Consider the following 27217-nt stretch of genomic DNA (forward strand, 5'->3'; position numbering starts at 1 on the left):
CCTCACCCAGGCTGGCCAAACCCCAGAAGGATAGTTCAAGTGGTGTTAGATTCCTAAAGAACTTTGTCTCCATAGGAAGTGAATGAAGGTTCTTAGGTTTAATTTAAGTTATATTGCTATTCCACCGAAGTGTGTTATTTGACTTAGTGAGAAAGAGCAAGGGTTTTTCTCCAAGACCTTCTTCTTAAACCTATCTTCTACTGATGAAGTAGGGTCTGGTCTGGCTGTGCTAATGATCCTGGGTTCTTCAGAAAAAATGGCAGAACATTTCTGCCTTTGGCTATGTCTCACTCAAGTTATACTGTTGATTCTTGAACAACACCAGTTTGAAATGCATAGGTACAGTTAAATGCAGATTTTTTTTTTCAGTAAATATAGAGTAGGCCCCTATATTTCTGTGCTTTCAGTCTGTGGACAGCCAATCATGGATCAAAGGCAGTATTTTTAATTCACAATTGGGAATCTGGATGCAGAGGACTGACTAAAGTTATATGCAAATTTTCACCTGCATGGCGGGGGGGGGGGGGCAGGGGCAGTCAATGCCCTTACCCTCCATAATGTTCAAGGATCAATTGTATAATGAAATGCTAATACTAGTTATTTGTGTAAAGAATGATTTATCTTTCTGTCCATTTATTTGATGTAACAATTATAAATAAACATTTCATTAAGCAGAATATACTATTTATCCTCTATCTTAGTTGATTATGATATTCATTATTTTATGCACATTAAAACCATGTAATTTGGGATAATGCTTAAAACTTAAAAAACTTTGTTTCATGCCATAATTCTTGTGATTTACAGAGCAATATTCAAATGCCATCCAGTTCTGGCATTCTGCAGATAGAAGAGGGCTTTCTTAGACCTAGTTGTGTTTATGTGTAAATGCATATGTGTATATTAATGTCTATGTTTGTAAATACATGTGTATTCATGTGTATATGAATGTATATGAGTATGTGTGTACATGTGTGAGAATGTCTGGAATGTGTAGCATTTGTATACGAGTTTGTAGGGGGTGATTCAAAGGACTGCAGCTTCAGGATCCCATTACATTCTTAACCTACAGGAACTGTAATTACATTTGTTTGTTTTTTAAGCTTCTTATAAGTTTACTAGAGGCCCAGTGCCCAAAATTCGTGCACAGGAGAAGGTCCCTCAGCCCGGCCTGCACCCTCTCCAATTCAGGACCCCTCAGGGGATGTCTGACTGCCTCTTGCAATCCAGGACCACTGGCTCCTAATTACTCGCCTACCTGCCTGCCTGATTGCCTCTAACCACCTCTGCCTGCCTGATCACCCCTAACCGCCTCTGCCTCACCTCACAACCGGGACTTAGGATTCTTCCTCTGGTTTGTTGCAGGCACCCACAACCCAGTCTTCCCTCCCTCTGGCCAGCTGCAGGCACCCAGGACCCAGGCCGGCTTTGCCCAGGCCGACCACAGCCACAGGGGACCATGGGTGGGAGGCTTCGCCCGGGCCACAGCCGCAGGTGCCTGGGACCATGGGGCAGGAGGCTTGTCTCTCTCTGGGGCCACGGCCTGGCTGGTCCCCATTCCTCTTGTGAGCTTATTTGTGCCTGGCTGGTCCCCATTCCTCTCTCCCCAGTGTTGAGTGTCGGAGCCATTATGGCGTGACAGCATGAGGGTGTGATGACAATTTGCATATTAGCTCTTTATTATATAGTATATTTAGGAAAACAAATTTAAAGATTAAAATGTAAAATAAGCTCAGCAAACAGCAAAAAATCATTTACAGCTACTTTTTTAAAATAATTAGGGATATATGCACTTTAAATCTACATGCTATAATCTCTCAATTTAATTTACCAAATATCTTCACCAGTCTCCTCTACTAAATATTTTACTTAAGCAAGATAGCTTTCCACAAATTGTCATGTTTTCATTAAGAGTGCTTAATTTTTTTTCCCCTTGGATCACCTTGTGGCAGAACTTAATAAGCAGAAAAATTGGCAAAATCCAATGATCAGAAAGAAAAAGGAAATGGAACAGGCCTATACAACCCATAAATTGCACAATAAACTTTAGAATAATTGAATTGATTCTAGTGCAGAGATGATTTTACCTAAAATATTCTCCCCTGTCTATAGTATGCATATTTGCATATGCTTTCATAGAAATCAAGGCCGAATCACTTGACAGGAACATCTTTTCCCACTCTATTTTGCCAATTAACTAGTGACTTTGAAGCCTTTGCTCAATTCATAAAATTCTTAAGTAATTTATGCATTTCCTGGAGGTCCCCAGGAGAACAGTGAACACTAGTGGAAAGACTACTGTGCATATTAAAATATTGATGAAAATAGAAAACATACAGTTGGAATTTTAGTTTTCAGACATGTAGCAATATGGAAAAATTAAACTGCCTTGATTTTTCCTTTTAAAACTTAAATTTTAAAATGAGAATGATATTTTAATAAGTAATATGCACACTGCCTTGTATTTTCCATTGTAAACTGACTGCACTCCATACTCTAAGGTCTTTAATTCCGTATTAGTATTAGATCCATGCCCAGCAATGTGTCTTCTTCCCTTCAAAGTGCAGGCTTCTGCTTTCTCTACCAGAGAATTTAACTCTGGGTCTGTTTTTCTATGACTCATGAATGGGCAACACATTGTCTGGCATTTATGAGATGCAAATTCTATTTATGTATGTAGTTGGAATTTTGATGTGCCATGCATACACAGCTCAACTTGTATGAACTCGTACAAATTTGTGTCGGTGACTTTCCTAATGGAATTAGAGTTCCTCAGAGCTCAGTCTCGGGACTTCTTTGCTCATATTATATATTTTCATAGGTGATTGAATTCATTTTCTACAGGTTTAAAAACTTTTCATAACTTTATAATTCCTTAAGTATTATCACCATCTCTTTTAACCCCCAAGTCTATATATTCACTTGCTTTTTTACATGTTCAGTTGAATGTCACATTTTTTAATGTCCAGAACTGAATTTTTGTTTTCTTTTTCTAATAACATTTTTTGGTGCTACTCCTAATAGGATATGACAGAAATTTTCAACCTTTTTCATCTCATGGCACACATAAACTGATTACTAAAATTCTGTGGGACATCAAAAGATATACTTTTTGCTGATCTGACAAAAATAGGTATAATTTTGATTGATTTACAAAAAAAAAAAATAATCGTAATTACCTACACTTTTGCTCCAAACTGACTTTTTTTAAAAATCAGGTCCCTATACTTATATGTAAGGATTTCTGGTACCAAGATTTAACCAATCAGATGCAACCTTATTATGCAATGTGACCAATAAAATGCAGCTATTATTATATGACAAATATAAATCTGACAACAGAAAGGCCTCGATACAATTTCTTAGTGCTTTTAATTGCTCTTAAGTAAAATTCAAAATTACTAATAAGACATACAAAGGCTTATAAAATTGACTTTAAGTTTAATACCCAGTCATTGTCTGTCTAACCATATTTTTGCCAGAGAATTTCATTTTTCTCTGCTTCTCCAACATACATGTTTATTCCTTTCCACGTTTAAAAACTTCATTTGTGCTATCTGTCTTCCCAATTCTGTGTTTCCTTTTCTAAACCTAACCACATCTTATCTTGCCCAACTTAGTCCTATTTACCCCAATTATTTCTTCAGGAAGGCTTTGTCTTTAATGTTGTTTGCCTCCTTGATTAGATTCTGTCCTCTCATATTTTTTTTGTGTGAAACACTATACTTTTTATCATATTGTTGATAAAATATTTTATTATACATATACCGTGGGTTTTAAAAAATTAGATGTAGATTTTAAGAGAAAACTTATACTTTGAAATCCCTTCAAAAATTATGATAGTTAAGGTGAAGGTTATATGTCTCATTGAGTCCAAGAGCGCCAACTCCTCCAACATTGAAACAGATTGCTTTTTTTTTTTCTCATATGCCTAATAAGAAGTAATGATCTGAAGATGGTGGCATAGGTAAACACCTGAAATTGCTGCCTCACACAACCACTCCAAAAATACAACTAAAAGACAAAACAGTCATCATCCAGAACCACAGGAAGGCTGGCTGAGTGGAAATTCTACAACTAGAAGGAAAGGGAAAAGCACACTGAGACGCAGAGGAGGTACAGAAGTAAAGTGCAGAGGTATGGAGACTCGATCACGCACAGAAAGGGGTTGGCAACAGAGGATGCTGCCAGTGTCTTTTGCAATCTAGAGGAAGGCACAAGCTCCCAATGGCCCTGACTCCAGTTCCAGGCAAGTCCCTGTGGGACCCAGACTCATATGGGGAGAAACTGGACTGTCTGGCAGCGGGCGGAACTCGAGGGCAGCTTTCTCTCAGAGGTGCTTGCAGCGATTACCAGGACACTGAGACCCAGGACCTCTTAGGGCAGGGCTGAGGATCAGCCATAGCTGTTTGCTCCACCCTGTTGATTCCCTCAGACCCCACCCCACCCAAGCTGAGCACAGAGGCTTTTGCATATGAATGGCCTGGCCCTTTGAGATCTAAAATTACCTAACAAACTGCAGCTGGGTCAGAAAGACCCAGAACATCCAAAAGAAGGCCCAAGGCCCCACAGCAGCTTGCATTGCTTCACAGCTGGGCCTCATCTGGGCACCTCCAAAACCCAAACAAGGAATAGGAACCTGCAGATCTCTCCGTAGCTCCTGCTGGGTAGCCTCAGGCAGAGGCTAAATTAGCACCTCCTTAGAGATCCAAGAGCCTGAATACCCAGTGGTCAGATTGGGACCACCCAGACTACAACTCCTCAGATCCACAAGGGACACATGAAGTACGGTGGCGATCATCCCAAGTAGAAACTAGTTTAACTTTAACCCTGCTGTTTGGCTTCTGTACTTAGTTGCTTTGTTTAACAATAGAAAAGTTATTTTGATTTCCTGAACTGTATAAATCATCCCACTCAATTAAATACCTTATTAACTGTAATGTGAATATCCCACTGATTGTAATCTTACTGGTTATCGAAGCACATTCGTCTGTACCTGGGAAACAGGACAGCACAATTATCCTAAATTGTTTTAGTGGCCACAGATAATGCATTCCAGTTGACTCAGTGGTCCCAAGACCAGGACAGTGCAATTAGTCTAAATTACCTTGATGGCTCTAGATAATGAGTTCCTGGCAACTCAGTGGTCTCAAGACCCGAGGGCTCTAAAAAATGTGTTCCTGTCAACCCAGCAGTCCCAGATAATGTGTTTCTGTCAACTCAGTGATCCGGAGACCCAAAACTGTAATTAACATGCTTAATTCTGCTTCTGTAAACTGCTTTTTTGTGAACCATGTTCCTCATTCCAAACCCTGGGATGTAATCAATACCTTTGTGAACTTTGTCTATATAAGTCTGGTGTTACAGCCATCTTATTACTATGAGATTTGGAAAAGCAAAATGGCCCCTCATTGTCCCGGATTCTTCTAATAAATGTGACTCTTTAATTCAACTTCTTGAGATGTCCTTCTGTGATTCGCAGGGTACATTACAACACACACTCAGGGGGCAGACTCAGTGGGCACAAAGCCCCACTGAAGCAAGTCTTGCCTCATAATGGTGTCTTCAGCACAGAAGTTTTCCCACTGTAGACACAGCTGATTCTCACAGACAATTGGCCTGGAGGTCAATTCCTCCCAGTGATACCTACAACAATCAAGGCTTAACTCAAGACTGCACAAAGCCCACAAAGGGGTGCACCAAGTGTCCACCCCAGGTAATTGGGGAGGCTGAGCCACTGGGCCCTATAGGACACCTAGCACACAAAGCCACTCTACCAACACAAGGAAACATAAAAAATGCGGAGACAAATAAACAGATCACAAATGACAGAAATGGAGGAAAGCAAACTACTGGATATAGAGTTCAAAACCACACTTTTAAGGTTTTTCAAGAACTTTCTAGAAACCGCTGATAAATTTAGTGAGACCCTCGAGGATATGAAAAATGACCAACTAGAAATTAAGCATACACTGACTGAAATAAAGAATAATATACAGAGATCCAACAGCAGACAAGAGAATCCCAAGAATCAAGTCAAAGATTTGAAATGTGAAGAAGTAAAAAAAAAAAAAAAAACCCAACCAGAAAAGAAAAAAAAAAAGAAAATTCCAAAAATATCAAGATAGTGTAAGGAGCCTCTGGGACAACTTCAAGCGTCCCAACATCCAAATTATAGGGGTGCCAGAAGAAGAGAGAGAGCAAGATATTGAAAACCTATTTGAAGAAATAATGACAAAAAACTTCCCCTATCTGGTGAAAGAAATAGACTTACAAGTTCAGGAAGTGCAGAGAACCCCAAACAAAAGGAATCTAAAGAGGGCCACACCAAGACACATCATAATTAAAATGCCAAGGGCAAAAGACAAAGAGAAAAATCTTAAAAGCAGCAAGAGAAAAAAAGTCAGTTACCTACAAGGGAGTACCTATACGATTGTCAGCTGATTTCTCAACAGAAACTGTGCAGGCCAGAAGGGAATGGCAAGAAATATTCAAAGTGATGAATAGCAAGAACCTACAACCAAGATTACTTTATCCAGCAAAGCTATCATTCAGAATTGAAGGTCAGATAAAGAGCTTCACTGATAAGAAAAAGCTAAAGGAGTTCATCACCACTAAACCAGGATTATATGAAATGCTGAAAGGTATTCTTTAAGAAGTGGAAGAAGAAGAAAAAAGGTAAAGATAAAAAATATGAACAACAATTACATATCTATAAACAAGTGAATCTAAAAATCAAGTGAATAAAAAGTCTGATGAGCAGAGTAAACTGGTGAATATAATAGAATCAGGGGCATAGAAAGGGAGTGGACTGACAATTCTCAGGGGGGAACGAGGTGTGGGGGTATGGGAAGAGACTGTATAAAAATCGTACACCTATGGATGAGGACAGTTGGGGTGGGTAAGGGCAGAGGATGGGGTGGGAACTGGAAAAAGAGGAACAAATGTAATAATCTGAACAATAAAGATTTATTAAAAAAATAAAAAATAAAAAATATATATATTTTAAAAAAAGAAGTAATGATCTTATATTTAGATGTAGTAAAAATGAAAAATCTGTAGTTTTAGACACTAGAATTGCACTCCACATGACAAAATGCCACGCTACTAAAAGCCTTTCAAAACTTAAAACAACACAAGGTTAGTTCACAAGTCCAATGTCAGCTTCCATCTAGACTTTCTACTTTCTATATGCAAGAGATATGTAACTGCTTTAACTATTTAAACCCATGCATATGATTCACTTCTCTTTGTAAACATTATAAAATTACTTTGTAATATATTTCCCACCCTTGTCTCCCCCATTAGATGGTAACTCCATGAGGGCAGGCGCTATGCTTTCACTTTCAAAACTGTATTCCTAGTGCCCAGGGCAGTGGCTGATGAATATGGCTCACTTCACAGTATTTGTCAGAATAGTGAATGGAAATATTTATTGTATGAATGACTTTCCATTCTGGCTCCCATATTCTGTATGGTACAAATGGAGTATGTACTATCTAAGAGTGATTTTCAGAGATTTTGTTATACTTTCAGGGATCTACTGAAGAGAGAAAGGCTACGGGGTCCTCAAGAATATATATATATATCCATACATATATATTGACTACAGCTGCAGCACACACCGGGTGATTTTCTCCTTAAGGAAACATTTGGCAATGTATAGAGACTTTTGAGGGTATTAATGCTTCTAGTGGGTAGAGGTCAGGTGCCACTGCAAGACTACCATGAAAACTGGCAAGAAGAAATCAACTAAAATTGTAATAAATTGCTAAAGGGCAATGGTGGGCTATTGTGATGGTATGGAATTACATTCACAGGGTCATTTCCTTGTTCCTACATCAAATATTCATGAGTAAAATAAATAAAATAAATATACATATATAAAAAGTATTCTGAACAGAAACCCATTTGTCAGTGTAGGAGGAGGGGATAGCTGCTGAAAGAAAGCACAAAACCCCTTTTTGGGCTCCTCTCTCAAAAGCATAAGTCTCTATTGGAGGGACAATAAACACCTTCCCCAAGACACCAGTAAGTCTCACTGTTCCTGCAGGAAGATTAAAGAATATAGAAACACTATGTCTAGGGAAGGGGCTGGAAGCATTCTGGGTCCAGATTTCAAATCTAATACAATTAAAGATCTTCTGTGGGCAGGGCCCTAAAATCCCCTACATGACAACCACCACAGATGAAAGGTAGAATTTGGCTACCAAAAGAGGAACAGGAACATTAAGAAATCCCCAACACTGAGACCTAGGCACATGGACCTGCATGAGACTGAGTTTGGACCAGGGAAACACAGAACTCTCTCTTCCCTCCACAATAAGCTCAGCAACCACTGAATAATTAGCAACATACTGGAAGAGAGAAGCAAGACCCCTTCTGAAGCGCTAACTGGTCTGAACAGATAAAAACAGAGGATAGAATTTTAACCCTAGGGGGGTTTTATTTAACCTAGTCTGGGGTAAGTTGGATTTGAATTTTATTGTTGCTGTATTAGCTTCAGTATTTCCTAGAAATTAAAAAGAGCGTATACACTATTCCTATAAGATATGCATTAGACAGCATTTTTATAGATGAAAAACCAAGATTACAAGGATAAAAAAAGTGCTCAACTTTACACACCTTGTTATAAAGTATCTTAAAAAGCCAGTGTACTTCAAAGCCATTGCTCTTAATGGCTACGTATATAGCCTTTGGATTTTAGAACCCATGAACATGTATGATAGGATAAAAGCTCCTGCTAGGTAAGAAATTATAAGGAGAGATTCTATTTTATTTAAATGAGTGTAAGTCATGTCTCGAACTTGTTACTTATAACCACACTGGGGAAATTTGTAGTGGCATTTACTAAATGAATCTTGGTCATTTTTAATTTATCATATAGAATAGAAAGTTCCTTAAAGTTTGAAAAATGTAAAATATTTCAGTGTTCTCAAAGGTATATAGGTGGATGTAACAAGCTATAGACTTTGAAAACTAGCATTAGTGACAATTTTAGAGTATGCTTTTAATTAGTCATTTGTCCCCCAAGAGAAAGGCTGAGCCTATTTAAAAAAATGTCATATTTAGTGTATTATTTTTAAATTTTTGTAATTTTAGGATAGACCTCCACCTAAAATTTGTTTGATATTGACCCTAGTGATCACTCACAAATACAAACACACACACACACACACACACACACACACACACACACACACACACAAGTATTATGAAAAGGTTTATTACATACTAAGGCTTTCTGGGGAGAATAGGGTGGCTCTTAAACAGGTCCAAAAATAGCTTGAAAGAGACAAATATGTTATTGGCTTCAGGTTCTGATGGTGGTTAGGAGGTGGGGCTGGGGAGAATGATCTCACACTTGGCTTGAACTTCCTGCCTGTGCTAAAGGAAACATCACCCAGGATTTCTTATATGCTTGCCCAGATGTGGCAGAGGGAGAGAGGAAGAAGTGAAGCTTTAAAGCTGTCATCAGTTGAAATAATAAAATGGAGCCATATCCTTTATTTAATTGATGAAACTACTAACAGATAGATAAATGATAAAAGCATTTTACATTTGCCTTTTTAGAATATTCGTTTTTGCTTTGCTTCTCCCTTGCCCCAGCACGTGTTTTGGGGTCCTATCATCCCAGGATATGTGTTAGCTAAATTTCCTAACTTTGAATGTCCTGGGACCTGCAGATAATGTGAGTTCAAAACTACAGATGCTTTGGTTACAAATGGTCAAAGGAGATGTTTTAGTTTCTACACAGATCCTATTAAATTTCCCTCATTATCTTTTTTCCAGGAGACAAAAGTGCACCCTTTACTGAATGTGTAATTTTTTCCAGAGTCCTGAGTTTAAATGATTTCAATTTAAACTACCAACCTTACTTCTGTTTCTTAACTATCCTATAAAATCCAAGGCATTAGGTTACTAAAATTGTTCAGCATCATTAAGCTATCAGTATTTCAGAACCTACTTACTCTTTTATTGCCTTACTCGAGGCCTGATGCACAAAATTTGTGCATGGGTGGGGTCCCTAGGCCCGGCTGGCAATCAGGGCAATCAGGTTCCTCACATCCCTGCCTCCCTGCCTCCTCCCTCCCTCACTGCTCACACACTGCCAAGGCGTGGTTCCCTGTCTCCTTGCCTCCTGCCTCCCCACCTCCCCGCTCCTCCTTCCTTCACTGCCTGCATCTGCTGCCACCCACTCCCAGTTCCCCATCCCAGCCTGGGGCTCAGCCCCAATCAAGCAATTGTGACCTGCCGGCTATGGGGAGGGCCAACCTCCACTGCAGTGGGCGGGTGGTGGGCCAATTGGGCCTGCTGGCTGGGGGGAGAGACAGGGGTGGGACCCAGAAGGTTGGCTTCTGGCCCTGAGGAGGGAGCTGGCCCTCAGCCTCTCCTGGGAAAGGGGCCATATCCACCACCACCCACACCCAGTTCACCTTCCCATCCTGGGGGGTCTAGGGGGCCAGGGGGGCTCAGGGGGAGGGACTGGAAGGGACTGGGAGGTTGGCCTGCAGTCCCCATTGGTGATCAGGGGCTGCGGGCTGGGGGCATCTCCTGCGTTGAGTGTCTGCCCCCTGGTGTTAGTGTGTATCATAGCAACTAGTCGTTCCAGTCATTAAGGTCGTTCCATAATAAGCTTATATAGAGAGAGATGTCCTCTTATTTTTTTATCTCTGGCTTTTTAGAAAATGTATGTTTATAATTTAGAAAAATTTTCTAGCTTTAAATTAGTGTTTAGGACATCTACTTCATAGCAGAACTTTAGACCAATGTTCTTCTATTCTACTCTATTCCACATTTTGACAGGTATAACTAATATTTAATATAGCACTTATTTAACATGGTAGAAGGAAAATATTAAATAAATTATAAAAGATAAACCATTTGAATATTGCAACTCAAAATACTAATGCATCTACATGTAGATATCTATGAAATATTTACTTTTATCATTTATATAGTTTGTAAAATAATCTTTGATTTTTGTTTTATAAGGATTAATAAAATTCAACATACAAAAGAAGGGTAAATACAAATATCTGGTCATAGCATTTTTTCATGGCTTCCAAATTTAAGGTATATGTACATAGATGAGGAAAATGACCAACATTTTATTGTCTTTTCTTTATTAATTTAGTCAAGAAGTATTTTGGAGCACCACAGGTATGAGAATTTTTTTTTTCCAGTTCTGGGTTTAAATAAAGTCATATGATCTATAGATTTATAGGATAAATATTTTTTTATGTACAGTTTCACTTACCATAATGTTCTCCAGGTCCGTCCATGCTGTTGCAAATGGTAAGAATTCCTTCTTTTTTACTGCAGCATAGTATTCCATTGTGTAGATTTACCACTTTTCTAATCCACTCATCTGCTGATGGGCATTTAGGCTGTTTCCAAATCTTAGCTATTGTAAATAGTTTTTCTGGTTTCTGGGGATATATTCCTAGAAGTGGGATTTCTGGGTCAAATGGCAGTTCCATGTTTAATTATTTGAGGTAACACCATACTGTTTTCCTCAGTGGCTGCACCAGTCTGCATTCCCACCAGCAGTGAAGGAGGGTTCCTTTTTCTCCACATCCTCTCCAGCACTTATCCTTTGTTGATTTGTTGATGATAGCCATTCTGACAGGTGTGAGATGGTACTTCATTGTTGTTTTGATTTGCATCTCTCAGAAGATTAGGGACTTTAAGCCCGTTTTCATATGTCTCTTGGCTTTCTGTATATCCTCTTTCAAAAAGTGTCTATTTGGATCCTTTGCCCATTTTTTTTTAAATTGGATTGTTTATCTTCATTTGGTTAAGTTATATAAGTTCCCTCTAAATGTTAGGGATTAAACCCTTATCAGAGATAACATTGGCAAATATGTTCTCCCATGCAGTGGGCTTTCTTGTTGTTTTGTTGATGGTTTCTTTTGCTGTGCCAAGCTTTTATTTTGATGTAGTCCCATTTGTTTATTTTCTTCTTAGTTTCCATTGCTCTAGGAGCTGTATCAGTAAAGATGTTTCTATGACAAATGTCTGGTATTTTGATGCCTATGGCTTCTTCTAAGATTTTTATGGTTTCCCATGTTACATTTAAGTCCTTTATCCATTTTGAGTTTATTTTTGTGTATGGTATAAGTGGGTGGTCTAGTTGTTGTTATTGTTGTTGTTGTTGTTTTTGCATGTATCTGTCCAAATTTCCCAACACCATTTATTGAAGAGACTGTCTTGACTCCATCATATGCTCTTGCCTCTTTTTGTCAAATATTAATTGAGCATAAAAGCTTGTGTCAATTTCTGGGTTCTCTGTTCTGTTCCACTGGTCTATATATCTGTTCTTGTGCCAGTACCAGGGAGTTTTGAGAACAGTGTCTTTGTAGTATAGCCTGATATCTGGTATTGTGATCCCTCCAATATTCTTCTTCTTTCTGAAGGTTGCTGCAACTATTTTGGGTCTTCTTTTATTCCAGATGAATTTTTAGAGAGTGTGTTCTAGGTCTTTGATATATGCCGTTGATATTTTAATGGATAGTGCGTTGAATTTATAGATTGCTTTGGGTAGTATGGTCATTTTAATGATGTTGATTCTACCAATCCATGAACATGGTACATTCTTCCATTTGTTCATGTCTTCTTCTATCTCTTTCTTCAACGTCCTGAAATTTCCTGAGTATAGTTCCTTTATTTCCTGGGTTAAATTTATTCCTATGTATCTTAATTTTTTTGTTGCAACGGTAAATGGAATTGATTTTTAGTTTCTGCTTCTGTGAGTTCATTATTGGTGTATAGAAAAGCCATAGACTTCTGGGTGTTAATTTTGTATCCTGCTACATTGCCGAATTCATTTTTTTAAGTCTAGTAGTTTTTGATAACGTCTTTGGGATTTTCTATGTATAATATCATGTCACCTGCAAATAAGGACAGTTTTACTTCCTCTTATCCAATGTGGGTTATTTCTTCTTCTTGTCCGATCGCAATGGCTAGTTTCTCCAGTACTATGTTCAATAGGAGTGGTGAAAGTGGGCATCCCTGTCTTGTTCCCTTTTTTAGGGAAAATGGTTTTAGTTTTTGCCCATTGAGTATTAAGTTGGTTGTGGGCTTGTCATAAAGGCTTTTATTATGTTGAGGTCTGATCCTTCTAGTCCCACCTTGCTGAGAGTTTTTATCAAGTAAGGGTGTTGGATTTTTTCAAATGCTTTTTCTGAATCAATCAATATAATTGTATGGTTGTTATCTCTCATTTTGATTATGTGGTGTATCACGTTTATTAATTTGTGGATATTGTACCATCCTTGCATCCCCAGAATAAATCCCACTTGATCATGGTGTGTGATCTTTCTAATGTGCTGCTGGATTCAATTTGCCAGAATTTTTGTTGAGAATTTTGGCGTCTATCTTCATGAGGAATATTGGCCTGTAATACTCTTTCTTTTATTGGTTATATCTGGTTTTGGGATTAGGGTAATGCTGGCTTCATATAAATAGCTTAAAAGTGTTCCTTCCTCTTGAATTTTTTGGAATAGCCTGAGGAAGATAGGTTTTATTTCTTCTTTGAATGTTTGATAAAACTCCCTTGTGAAGCCATCTGGTTCAGGGCTTTTGTTTGTTGGAAGTTTTTTTTATTATTATTATTACTGCTTTAATTTCCTCCATCGTTATTGGCCTATTCAGATTTTTTTATTCCTTCTGGTTGTTTTGACAGGTTGTGTTTTTCTAGGAATATGTCCATTTCTTCTAAGTTGACCAGTTTGTTGTAATAGAGTTGCTTATAGTATTTTTTTATGGTTTTTCGTATTTCTGTGGGTTCTGTGGTTATTTTGCCTCTTTCATTTCTGATTTTGTTTATTTGGGTCCTCTCTCTTTGCTTCTTGGTGAGCCTGGCTAGAGGTTCATCAATTTTGTTTATCCTTTCAAAGAACCAGCTCTCGATTTCATTGATCTTTTGCATTGTGGTTTTTTGGTCTCTATGTCATTTATTTCCTCTCTCATCTTTATTATTGCCTTCCTTATACTCACTCTGGGCTTTTCTTGTTGCTCTCTTTATAATTCTTCAAGTTGCAGAGTTAGATGGTTTATTATCAGTTTTTCTTGTTTTTTGAGATAGGCCTGTAATGCTATAAACTTTCCTCTCAGGACTGCTTTCACTGTGTCCCATAGATTTTGGATTGTGTGTTTTCATTGACATTTGTTTCCAGGATGTTTTTTATTTCTTCTTTGATCTCTTTGGTAGCCCAGTCATTGTTTTATAGCATGCTATTTAGCCTCAAAGTGTTTGAATTTTTGTGATTGTTTTTATTATAGTTGATTTCTAATATTATGCCATTGTGATCTGAGAAGACGCTTGATATTATTTCAGTCTTCTTGAATTTGGAGAGACTTTGCCTATGTGCCAATATGTGGTCTATCTTTGAAAATGTCCCATGTGTGCTTGAGAATAATGTATATTCTGCAGTTTTGGGATGGAATGTTCTAAAGATGTCGATTAAGTCCATCTTATCTAGTGAGTCATTAAGCATTGCTGTTTCTTTGCTAATTTTTGTCAAGAGGATTTATCCAGTGATATTAATGGGGTGTTAAATTCTCCTACTATGGTTGTATTGCTGTCTATCTCTCCCCTGATATCTTCCAAAAGTTTTTTGTTTGTTTGTTTGTTTTTTTATGTATTTGGGTGCTCCTGCATTGGGAACATATATGTTTACCAGAGTTAAATCCTCTTGTTGTAACATCCCTTTAGAATTATGAAGTGGCCTTCTTTATCTCTTGTTATGGTCTTCACTTTGAGGTCTATTTTGTCAGATATGAGTATTTCTACCCCAGCTTTTTTTTTCTTTTTTCATTTCCATTTGCCTGATAGATATTTTCTATGCCTTCACTTTCAGTCTGGGTGAGTCCCATGTTCTGAGGTGGGTCTCCTATAGACAGCATATATATGGGTTATGTTTTCTTATCCATTCAGTCACTCAATGTCTTTTGATTAGAGCAGTTAATCCATTTGCATCTAATGTTATTATTGACTTGAGGCCCAGGGCACAAAATTCCTGCACTGCTGGGGATGTGTCCTTCAGCCCAACCTACACACTCTCCAATCTGGGAGCCCTAGGGTGATGTCTGACTGCCAGGTTAGGCCCTGTGGGATCGGGCCTAAACCGGCAGTCAGACATCGCTCTCACAATCCAGGACTGCTGGCTCCCAACTGCTCACCTGCCTGCCTACCTAATTGCCCCTAAGCGCTTCTGCCTGCCAGCCTGATCACCCCCTAACCATTCCCCTGCCAGCCTGATCGATGCATCACTGCTCCCCTGCCAGCCCAGTTGCCCCCAACTGCCCTCCCCTGCCAGCTCGGTTGCCCCCAAGTGACCTCCCCTGTTGGCCCCATCACCCTTAACTTCCCTACCTTGCTGGCCTGGTCACCCCTAACTGCCCTCCTCTGCTGGCCCTCAACTGCCCTCCCCTTCTGGACATCTTGTGGCTGTGGGCGCTGCCATCTTTGAGGGTGTGGCAGTCAATTAGCATATTTCCTCCTCATTGGCTTTGGGCAGCACCATCTTTGTGAAGGCCTGAGGGTCAGTTAGCATATTCCCTCTCTGTTAGGTAGGATAGGCAATTGTTTGTAGCCATTTCTGTACTTTATGTCTGTGTTCCTTCCTCCCTGTCTATTTCTTCTTTTTAAAGCATTCTCTTTAGCATTTCTTGCATTGCTGGCTTGGTAGTGATAAACTCCCTTAGCATTTTTACTTTTCTTCGAAGCTCCTGATTTGCTCTTCAATTTTATTTGATAGCCTTGCTGGATAGAGTATTGTTGGATTCAGTCCTTTGCTTTGCATCACTTTGTATACTTCATTCCATTCTCTTCTAGCTTGGTGTGTTTTTGTTGAGAAATCATTTGATAATCTGATGGGGGATCTTTTGTAAGTAACTCTCTGTCTCTCTCTTGCAGCCTTTAAGCTTCTCTCTTTGTCGTTAACATTTGCCATTATGTTTATGACATGTCTTGGTGTGCGTTTTTTGGGATTAATCTTGCTAAGGACTCTGTATTTGTGTGACTTTTTCTTCCTCATATCAGGGAAGTTTTCTGTCATTATTTCTTCAAATAGATTATCTAGTCCTTGCTGCTCTTCTTGTCCTTCTGGCACCCTTAATATATGTCTGTTACTTTGTTTCGTGTTGTCCCAAAGCTCCCTTAGGCTCTCCTCCTGCTTTTTAAATTTTTCTCCAGTTGGTATTCATATTGGGCTTTTTTCTCTACCTTATCTTCTAACAAACTCCACTTTTCCTAGTCTACTGTTGAAACCTTCCATAGCGTTTTGAGCCATGTGCAGTAGGAGTCTCGCACCACCCGAGTGTCACTGAAGAGCTCTGACACCGAGACCTGTGGCTGTTGTGGGTCAGTGGGTGCCACACACTCCAAGAATCAGAGTCACTGGTGCTCAGTGCAGCCCCGTGTTCACACCTGGAATCAGGGACCCTGCATGTGCCATGCTGAAAAAAAAGTCCCTGCAGGCATGCGCTGAAAATCAGAGTCCCCTTGCACACACCAGGAGTCAAAGTCCCTGTGTGCACACTCGGAGAAGCAAGTATCAGAGTCTCTGTTGCTTGGTGCGGCCTCACACTGAGAATCAGGGTCCCTGTGTGTGCGTGCGCTGAGAATTAGAGTCACTGGCACTAAGTGTGTGTGCACTGAGAATCAGGGATCCTGTATGCACATGATGACAGAGTTCCAGCGTGTGCACGCCAAGTGTCAAGTCACTGGTGCTCAGTGCTGCCTTTTGGGGCATTGGGCTCAGGACGCCTACGCGCTGGATATGCACAACTGTGCTGTCCGGTGGTGGCTGGCAGCTGTGAATTGGGAAGACTACGTTTTTGCTTCCAGGACCTTGCACCCTTAGTTGGATTCGCACGCGACCAGTGGCAGTTCAAAGAGGCACCCAAGAGCCATTTGCCAGGGCGGAGCATTCAGAGGGTTCTTGGCGCTGAAGCTGCACAACCCGCGGTGTCTGTGGTCCCAGATTCTACTGCCGGGGTGTGCTCCCTTGTTTGGATACAAGTGCGCCCAATGGAGGCTCACAGTGGCACCCAAGAGCGGCCTTTGGGGTGGTGGGCTCAGGAGGCCTGCGCACTGGAAAGGCACAACTGTCATGTCCAGAGGTCAGCAGCCAGGGAGGAGGAAGTCACACTTACTGCTGCGGGAGCCGTGCACCCTTGGAGGTGGAAGTCCTAGGGTTTGCAGGTCTGTGGGCAGGGCATTTTGACTGGAGTGGCTGCAGGTTCGCGGGCAGTGTCAAAGGCCAGCCTGGGTGGTGGTACTGATGAGTTCCTAGAAGAGGCTGCTCTCCCTATCAAGATGGCGAAGGCTCTGTGCCCTCCCCAGGCAGCCCGGGGAGTGCCCACAGTGGTGGTAGGTGCACCCTGTCCAGGAGAGACTGGTCTGCCAGCCTCTGATACTCCTGCCAGATTTAACTGTCCCTCCCTCACTCACCACCACACACTTTCCTTTCACCCACTAACTCACACGCCCTCTCCCTCACCTTCCATCCTGCCAGCCGCCATCTTCTCTCCTCTGAGAATTCTTAACAGAACTGTTTGCTCAATTTTACTGATAATTTTAGTGTATTATAAAATAAACCTTTTAATAGAACCTAATGAGGTTATCAAATTTGTTAGGTTTAAGTAACTGTCCTATATTTTAGAGATAAATGCTATTAAATTGAAATTTATTATTAGTGGCTTTGTTTGTAAGTTCCTATTTAATTTATGTATTCATCCATGTTCTTAACTGTGATTTGTCTTTTATAATTTCCCTTTGCGTTCTAATGTTTAAGTATAAAGGACATGCTAACTTCACAAAATGAATTGAATTGATTACATCTTCTATGTTGCTGCAGAATAGATTATATGGAATAAGATTAGCTGTTTCATAAAAGCTGCAAATCACTCTGCTATGAAATTGTTTGGTTCCAGAAACTTTGTTGTAATTCCTTGATAGTTTAAATATATTCACCAAAGTTAGGAATTATATTATGCACAAAATTTGTGCACTTTGTGGGGGGGGTTTCCTCAGCCCAGCCTGTGCCTTCTCGCAGTCTGGGAGCCCTCGGGGGATGTCCAACTGCCACGAAGGCGGCAGAGGCTCCAGCCACCAACACTGCGCTCACCAACCATGAGCCCGGCTTCTGGCTGAGCAGAGCTCCCCCTGTGGGAGCGCACTGACCACCAGGGGCAGCTCCTGCATTGAGCATCTGCAGTTGTTCTGCCATTCAGTCAATTTTCATATTAGCCTTTTATTATATAGGATGAGTAAGTTGTATTGATTTATATATTTCATAACAATTTTCTACTTCAACTGGATTATTATATTTGTTGTGTTTTGTGTTGTAGCTATAAGTCTTGTATCTTTTGCCTACTCAGCACTTTTTAAAAATTCCAGTTATGTCCATTTCCTGTTTTTTATTCTTGTTTTCAGGTAAAACTTCCAGGATAGGTGGTATTTACTATTTTCTTCAAGTAACTTCTGTAAAGTTTTTAACACATCTTAAGCTTTCCTGGTTTTATTTCATTGATTATTGCTTTTATGTTGCTTTATGTTGATTTTATTTTATTTTTTAACTTAATAAATTAAATACTTACATTAACGTATTTCATTTTTTCTAACTTTATAACAATACTAGAGGCCCGATGCATGAAATTTGTGCAAAAGTAGGCTTTTGCAGCCATGGCTGCCTCGGCCCTCACAGCCCAGCTTAGTCCAGAAGGTTGTCTGGAAGGTCATCTGGACATTTGTTCTGCTGTTCGGCCATTCAGTCTATTTGCATATTATGCTTTTATTATTATAGACTAGAAGCCTGGTGCACAAAATTTGTGCACTTGGGGGGGGGATCCCTCAGCCGGACCTGCACCCTCTCACAGTCCAGGACCCCTAGCTCCTTACTGCCCAGCTCACTGCTCCTTAGCACTGCCATGGAGGTGGGAGAGGCTCACACCACCACCGCTGCACTAGCAGCAGTGAACTGGCCTCTGGCTGAGCAGCGCTCCCCCAGTGGGAGTGCACTGACCACCAGGGGGCAGCTCCTGCTTTGAGCATCTGACCCCTGGTGGTCAGTGCACATCATAGAGAACGGTCGTTCACCATTTGGTCAATTTGCATATTAGCCTTTTAATATATAGGATATTTAATGCTACAATTTTTACTAATGGACATATTTGGGGTATCCTATCTAATAAAAGAGAAAAATGGTAAGTGGCGTACGACCGCTACCATTCCCATTGGCTAATCAGGGTGATATGCAAATTAATTGCCAGCCAAGATGGCGGCCGGCAGCCAGGCAGCTTGAAACTAACATGAGGCTAGCTTGCTTCAGTGACTGAGAACTCCAACATTCCCCGCCTGCCATTGCAGGCCTCTGAGCTGCAACTCTAAGCAACTATGTAACAAATATAGAAGCTAAACAAAACCCAAGAAACCAGCTTTAGTCCGCCGGGCTTCAGCCAGCAGGATCGCAACATTGTAAGCAAAGGCCAGAAACCGACTTTCAGCAGCAGAGGCCTAAGAGCTGGAGCCAAGCCTCAAGCTAAAGCTGGCCCAGAATAAAAAAAAAAAGAAAAAAAGGAGCGGTTGGGAGCTTCAGTCACTCCCAGCCTGACAACAGCCCTCAGGCCCTCACCCAGACTGGCCAGGCACCCCAGTGGGGACCCCCACCCTGAAGGGTGTGTGACCAGCTGCAAACAGCCCTCATCCCCTCATCCAGGCTGGCCAGGCACCCCAGTGGGGACCCCCACCCTGATCCAGGACACCCTTCAGGGCAAACCAGCCAGCCCCACCCATGCACCAGGCCTCTATTCTATATAGTAAAAGGGTAATATGCTTCCCAGCACTGGGATCAGCGGAGCCACAAGGCCTGCCGGCACCGGGATCAGCGTGACAGGGAGCAGCACCCAAACCCCCTGATCGCCCTGCGGCTCTGTGTGTGACAGGGGAAGGCGCCCCAACCTCCCTATCTGCCCTGCTCTGTGCCTGATAGGGGGGAGCTCCCCAACCCCCTGATCGCCCTGTGGCTGTGTGTGTGACAGGGTGCTGCGCCCCAACCCCCCACCCCTGCCACGGGCCCTGCTCTGTGTGTGATGGGGTAGAGCCATAACCTCCCCATCGGCCCTGCCCTGAGTGTGACAGTGGCAGCACCCCAACCCCCTGATCGGCCCTGCTCTGTGGGTTATAGAGGGCAGTGCCCCAACCCCCTGATTGGCCCTGCTCTATGCGTGACAGGGGGTGGTGCCACAACCTCCCCATCGACCCTGCCTTGAATGTGACAGGGGATGGTGCCCCAACCCCCCAATCGGCCCTGCTCTGAGCCCGACCAGGGGCTGCACCTAGGGATTGGGCCTGCCCTCTGCCACCCGGGAGCAGGCCTAAGCCAGCAGGTCGTTATCTCCCAAGGGTCCCAGACTGCGAGAGGGCACAGGCCGGGCTGTGGGACCCCCCTTTCCCCTGAGTGCACAAATTTTTGTGCACCGGGCCTCTAGTATCTTATAATTTTTAATATTTAATATTTAAAAATATATATGTTTTAAAATGTTCAACTACCTGCCCTCAAAAGAAAGTTTGTCTTTCTTCAGAGTAACCATATTTCCTGTTATTGACAGCTAATACTTCAAGGAGTAACCATGTGACCCAAGTGACCCAGTCTCTAGACTGGACAAAATGAACTGGACCAATTACATATGTCTGAGTGAAAAAATATATATACACGCAACACATGCACACATGCAGATGTGTATGTTTGGTTGTGTGTGCACATGTATATACAGAAATGGACAAAAGTAGATTTGTAGTTGTGAGTACACAAAACACAGAGTTTATTCTTTTTTCATAATATCACTATAGGCCCAATGCACTTAATTCGTGCATGGGAGGGGGTGTCCCTCAGCCCAGCCTGCACCCTCTCACAATCCAGGTCTGCTGGTTTATAACCACTTGCCTGCCTGATTGCCCCTAACCATTCCTGCCTGCCAGCCTGATCACCCCCTAAATGCTTCCCTGCTGGCCTGATTGACACCTACCTGCTCCCCTGCCAGCCTGATTGCCCACAACTGCCCTCTCCTGCTGGCCTGATTGCCCACATCTTGTGGTGGCCATCTTGTGGCAGCCATCTTGTGATGGCCATCTTTTGGCAGCCATCTTGTGGTGGCCATCTTTTGGCAGCCATCTTGTAATGGCCATCTTGTGGCAGCCATCTTGTGGTGGCCATCTTGTGGCAGCCATCTTGTAATGGCCATCTTTTGGCAGCCATCTTGTGATGGTCATCTTTTGGTAGCCATCTTGTGATGGCCATCTTTTGGCAGCCATCTTGTGATGGGCATCTTTTGGCAGCCATCTTGTGGTGGCCATCTTGTGGCAGCCATCTTGTGATGGCCATCTTTTGGCAGCCATCTTGTGGTGGCCATCTTGTGGCAGCCATCTTGTGGTGGCCATTTTTTGGCAGCCATCTTGTGGCGGCCATCTTGTGGCAGCCATCTTGTGATGGCCATCTTTTGGCAGCCATCTTGTGGTGGCCATCTTGTGGCAGCCATCTTGTGCTGGCCATTTTTGGCAGCCATCTTGTGGCGGCCATCTTTTGGCAGCCATCTTGTGGCGGCCATCTTTTGGCAGCCATCTTGTGGCAGCCATCTTTTGGCAGCCATCTTGTGGCAGCCATCTTTTGGCAGCCATCTTGTGATGGCCATCTTGTGGTGGCCATCTTTTGGCAGCCATCTTGTGGCAGCCATCTTGTGGCAGCCATCTTGTGGCAGCCATCTTGTGATGCCCATCTTGTGGCAGCCATCTTTTGGCAGCCATCTTGTGGCGGCCATCTTGTGGCAGCCATCTTGTGGTGGCCATCTTTTGGCAGCCATCTTGTAATGGCCATCTTGTGGCAGCCATCTTGTGGTGGCCATCTTGTGGCAGACATCTTGTGATGGCCATCTTTTGGCAGCCATCTTGTGGTGGCCATCTTTTGGCAGCCATCTTGTAATGGCCATCTTGTGGCAGCTATCTTGTGATGGCTATCTTGTGGCAGCCATCTTGTGGTGGCCATCTTTTGACAGCCATCTTGTGGTGGCCATCTTGTGGCAGCCATCTTGTGATGGCCATCTTTTGGCAGCCATCTTGTGGCGGCCATCTTTTGGCAGCCATCTTGTGGCAGCCATCTTTTGGCAGCCATCTTGTGATGGCCATCTTGTGGTGGCCATCTTTTGGCAGCCATCTTGTGGCAGCCATCTTTTGGCAGCCATCTTGTGATGGCCATCTTGTTGCAGCCATCTTGTGGCAGCCATGTTGTGATGGCCATCTTGTTGCAGCCATCTTGTGGCAGCCATGTTGTGATGGCCATCTTGTGGCAGCCATCTTGTGGCAGCCATGTTGTGATGGCCATCTTGTGGCAGCCATCTTGTGGTGGCCATCTTGTGATGATGTCATGCATGACACCACCTAGGCTTTTATTATAATGGATAACCTCCATATCTTTTTCCATATGACCAATTTTAAACCTACTTTTGCCCACCCCTATATATATTCATAACACATATACATTACATATATACCCATATATATGCACATATATATTCACTTGTACATAAACTTTTATTATATTAATATTGTGTATCCAAATAAGCAGTTAGCTCATATTTTATATGTTATTTTAAAATTTGTATAATTGGACTGCCTCTTTCTTATTTAACTCATTAATGTTTTATAAATGCCAAGGGGTCGAGATGTAAATATTGACACTTTGGTTATTCATTTCTAGTTTCATAACATTATGGTGAGGGAATTGGTCTATGTCATGGTACATTTCGGAATTCAGTTTTTAAATCTATTTTGTGTTCAATTCTTTTAATTTTTCAGGGCTGTTTAAAATTAGTATATCCTATCAAATATACATTATAATATATATACTAATCATACTTACTTAATAAACTATAATAGTTTATGTTTCCTGTTATAGATTAAGACTTCTTTATTGTCTTCCACCAATATTGCATTTCTATCATTTTCTCCTGATATTTTCATTAGTTTTAGCTTTATACATTCTGATATTACATAACTAACAGATATGCACAATTAAAAATCTTCACCATGCACCAAAATAGTTTAATTAATATAGCGATTTTATTTTTTCCTAATTTTATTTTTGCATTGTTTTGTGAGTATAAGTTAATTCTGCTATCTAACTTTTTCATAGGTTTTTTTGTGTGTAAACAATCATAGTCATTTTTTTTTAGATTTATGTCTTGCAAACCAAAACTATAAACAGGTTTAATAATAGTGCTTACCTCATAATCATATAGAGATTGAGAAAATGCATATTAAATTCTTAATGCATTCTCAGTGTATGGCAGACATGCAATAAACCTTGCTATGATGTATGTTATTTAAAGTTAATTATTATGATCAATATCAGCATATTTTATTCATTCTTGCTATTAGTTTGTTTTCTGTGATTACCAAATGATCTATACTTTCTTCTTTTTACATAATCCAATAATTTATAATTTATTTTTCATGATTTATGCATTTATATATATAAAATGTATTGGGAGCTTATATTTCACTGCTTATATTTTCATCAGTATTTTTTCTAAATTTTGAAATTAATAATAATAATATATCTTTTATTCCACTTTAGGTAAAATTAAGCACTTAACATTTTTTACCAAATATTAACTCATGTCCTTGTCTTTGTTAAAATAAACATATACCTGTTATAGTTTATACAGTTAAGAATTGAATTATACATTTGTTGTTTCTAATGAACAGTTTTTTAAATGTGCTTGAATTTGAGCAAGAAAATCATTCACATTTAACTACATATTTAATTGTCTTAATATTTCATTGTTCTATCTTTGCAGTAATAGCAAACATTCCCTATATCTCAGTATTATGAACTGAAAGCTTGAGTTCCCTCCAAATTTATATGTTAAAGTCCGAACGTTCCAATTTTTGATGATATTACAAGGTGTGGGTGTTTGGAGGTAATTTGGTCATGAGGGTGAAGCCTCATGAATGGGATTAGTGCGCTTATAAAAAGAGAAATGAGGGAGCATCTCCCTCCCCTTCTTTCCCCTCTCCCCAATCATGTAAGGATACAACCAGAAAATAGTCATCTGCAAACCAGGAAGAGGGTTCTTGCCAGACACCACATCTGCTTGATCTTGGACTAAACAGCTCTGTAACTGTGAGGAATATGTTTTGTTTTGTTTTGTTTTGTTTTACCAATCTGTGACAATTAGTTATACTAGTCTAAACAGACTAAGATATTCATTAAACATCTCTTTTTACTATGTGAAGTTATTGTTTAGCTATGGCTGTACTGAGTTGTCAGGGCTCAATTGTACTTAGCAAGGCTCACATCCACGTGTCTTCTCAATCTGAAACCTAGGGTAAAGAAGTAGGCACAATCTGGTACATGCTTTTCACATGGTAAATAGTAAGAGTAAGAGGACAGAATCAAATCATGCAAGAATATTAAAAAATTCTACTTAGATGATGTATACATTAGGTCAAATCATTTTTCATTGGCAAAAGGCAGTCACATGGCCAAAACAAAGGTCAATGAAAAAATATATTTCTCCTACAGAAAAGTATGGCATGGGCAGAGAGGATATAATAACCTTGAATAAATAATATAATCATATCTAGCCAGTTTGGTTCAGTGGGTAGAGGATCAGCCTGCGGACCAAAGGGTCCCGGGTTTGATTTCGGTCAAGGGCATGTACCTTGGTTGTGGGCTCCTCCCTGGCCTGGGGCCCTAGTCAGGGCTCCTGCAGGAGGCAACCAATAGATATGTTTCTCTCACATTGATGTTTTTCTCTGTCTCTCCTTCTCTCTTCTATTCTTTCTAAAAATCAATGGAAAAATATCCATTGGGTGAGGATTAACAAAAACAAACAAAAAATATACATAATCAACCACAGCTGCTTAGCATAAAAACCCTCTGTCCAAACTTTCCCTATCTTTATTTTCTTATTAAAGGACATCAGACACTTTCATTTTCAAAAAGCATATACATAAGTAATATATTTTTCACCTTTGAACCTTTGTACTTTTAGAATGTATTTTGGTTATTTTTTTTCTTAGGGAGATAGAAACACTTTGGGGCACTAAAGCTTTTTCCTTAAAACTTATTTGATGGTTCTTTGGATCCAGGAATATAAGAAAAGTAATGAAAAAGGGGAAAAAACATAATATCTTAAGAAAAAATGAAATGGGCATCCCTAAATATTGAGCAAAAATCATCAGAGTAACAGAATGAAATCTGGCAAAGCATAGGTAAAGGTTTTCAGTGAGTGTTTCCAGATGTTAGTATAGTCACATACTGCTGAGAGATCAAATAAAATGGTGATTGAAAAGTATCCATTAGGGCTCATAAGAAGGATGCCATTACTTTCTTGATGAGAGCACTTTCAAGTGAGTGATAGGGAAGATATTGTTCTACAGTGGATATATGTGGAAATGAGAGGGAGCATAAACAAGTATAGACAATCTTTCTTAACCCACTACTGTTTTCCAAGAGCATAGCATAGAGGTGAAGTTTACCATTATCTTACACAACTCAATCAGCTAAACAATACTCTGATATATTATTTCACAGACAAAGAAAAGAAAACTCAAAAAAGATACTCATATATCCAATGACATTGTAGCTTGGTTTCAAATCCAGGTTAACTAATTCCAAAGCCAATCTTCTCTTTCAACTTCCCTTCTTTTTCTTAGTACAAAAGAACTCAGGTTCCTCATTTAGCTATAAAGTGAATGTGACTGCATGGCATTATCTAAATTTTCCACGTCTAGATAAACTGTAGTTCTCATATAATATAAATTCAACTCCATTGAGAACAATGCTTTTTTTTGCATCTGTAATTTACTTTATTATTTTTTAATCTTTACTGTTGAAAGTAGTAAATATATCCCCCTTTTTACCCATTGACCCCTTTGGAGAATATTATGTTAAGGAATAATGCTTTTTAATTTTCCAATATAACTATAACTCTGAAACTTATTTAGGTATTTACTTATTATGAATGACATTCTCAAGTTTAGATCAGAAGTTTGATACCAATTTTAGATCATTTAGAGTAGGTGAAGGCCTTTGTAATGCTGTAACTTGAACTATGTTATTTTTCTTTCATTGTCATTACCTCTTAATAACTGGTTGCATCTTTTGAACGTTATGTGGGGAAATCAGGGATTATTTGTGTAAGCTTCCAACAATGCAACAATGGGGAAGCTCATATAATAAATATTCATTATTTTAAAAAAAGTTATTGTTTGTTGAGCATTGCTAAGCAATAGTCTTTTATGTATATTACTAGAGGCCCGATGCACTAAATAAGTGAAAGAGTAAGTCTTCCTTTCCCCCACTGGCAGCACTGGTTTCCCTCTGGCACCCAGAACCCAGGCTTCATTCCAGCTGCCAGGAGGCACCCAGGACTCAGACTTCCCTTCAGCCCTGGCTTCATCCAGAAGGATGTCCAGAATGATGTCCGGAATGACATCTCATCTAATTAGCATATTACCCTTTAATTATTACAGATTTTATAAAATAATGTGACGTGATAAATCAAAATATGCATTTGGTCATAGTTCATAACATTTTTCCAAAGAATTAAATGTACACACATTACACTAATAAAAGACAAACATGCAAATTGACTGTACCTTCACTATGCCTTAAGCCACACCTACCAGCCAATCAGAGGAACTATAAGCAAATTAACCCAACCAAGATGGCGGCTGGCAGCCATGGAGCTGGAGCAAGCAGGAGGCTTGGTTGCCCTAATGATGGAGGAAGCCAAGCTTCCCGCTTGCCACAGCGGGCTCTGAGTTCCACTCAAAGAAACAAAGTTTCAATTATAGAAGGTAAATAAACCCCAGATACCTGCTTTCAGCTGGCCTTGGCCATGGAGCTGGAGCGAGCAGGAGGCTTCCTTCCTGCCTGCCCTGGCCGGCTCTGAGCTACACTGAAGGCAACAAAGTTTCAATTATAGAAGGTAAATAAATCTCAGAATAAAAAAAAAGAAAGAAAAAAAGGAGAGGCTGGGAGCTTCTGTCGCCGGGGGGCTTGGCCAGCCTGAAAATGGCCCTCAGCCCCTCACCCAGGCTGGCCAGGCACCCCAGTGGGGACCCCCACCCTAAAGGGGGTGTGACCAGCCTGCAAACACCCATTAGCCCCTCACCCAGGCTGGTCAGGAACCCAAGCAGGAC

The sequence above is a fragment of the Myotis daubentonii genome, chromosome 1 (genome assembly GCF_963259705.1).
Source record: "Myotis daubentonii chromosome 1, mMyoDau2.1, whole genome shotgun sequence".
Lineage (NCBI taxonomy): Eukaryota > Metazoa > Chordata > Mammalia > Chiroptera > Vespertilionidae > Myotis > Myotis daubentonii.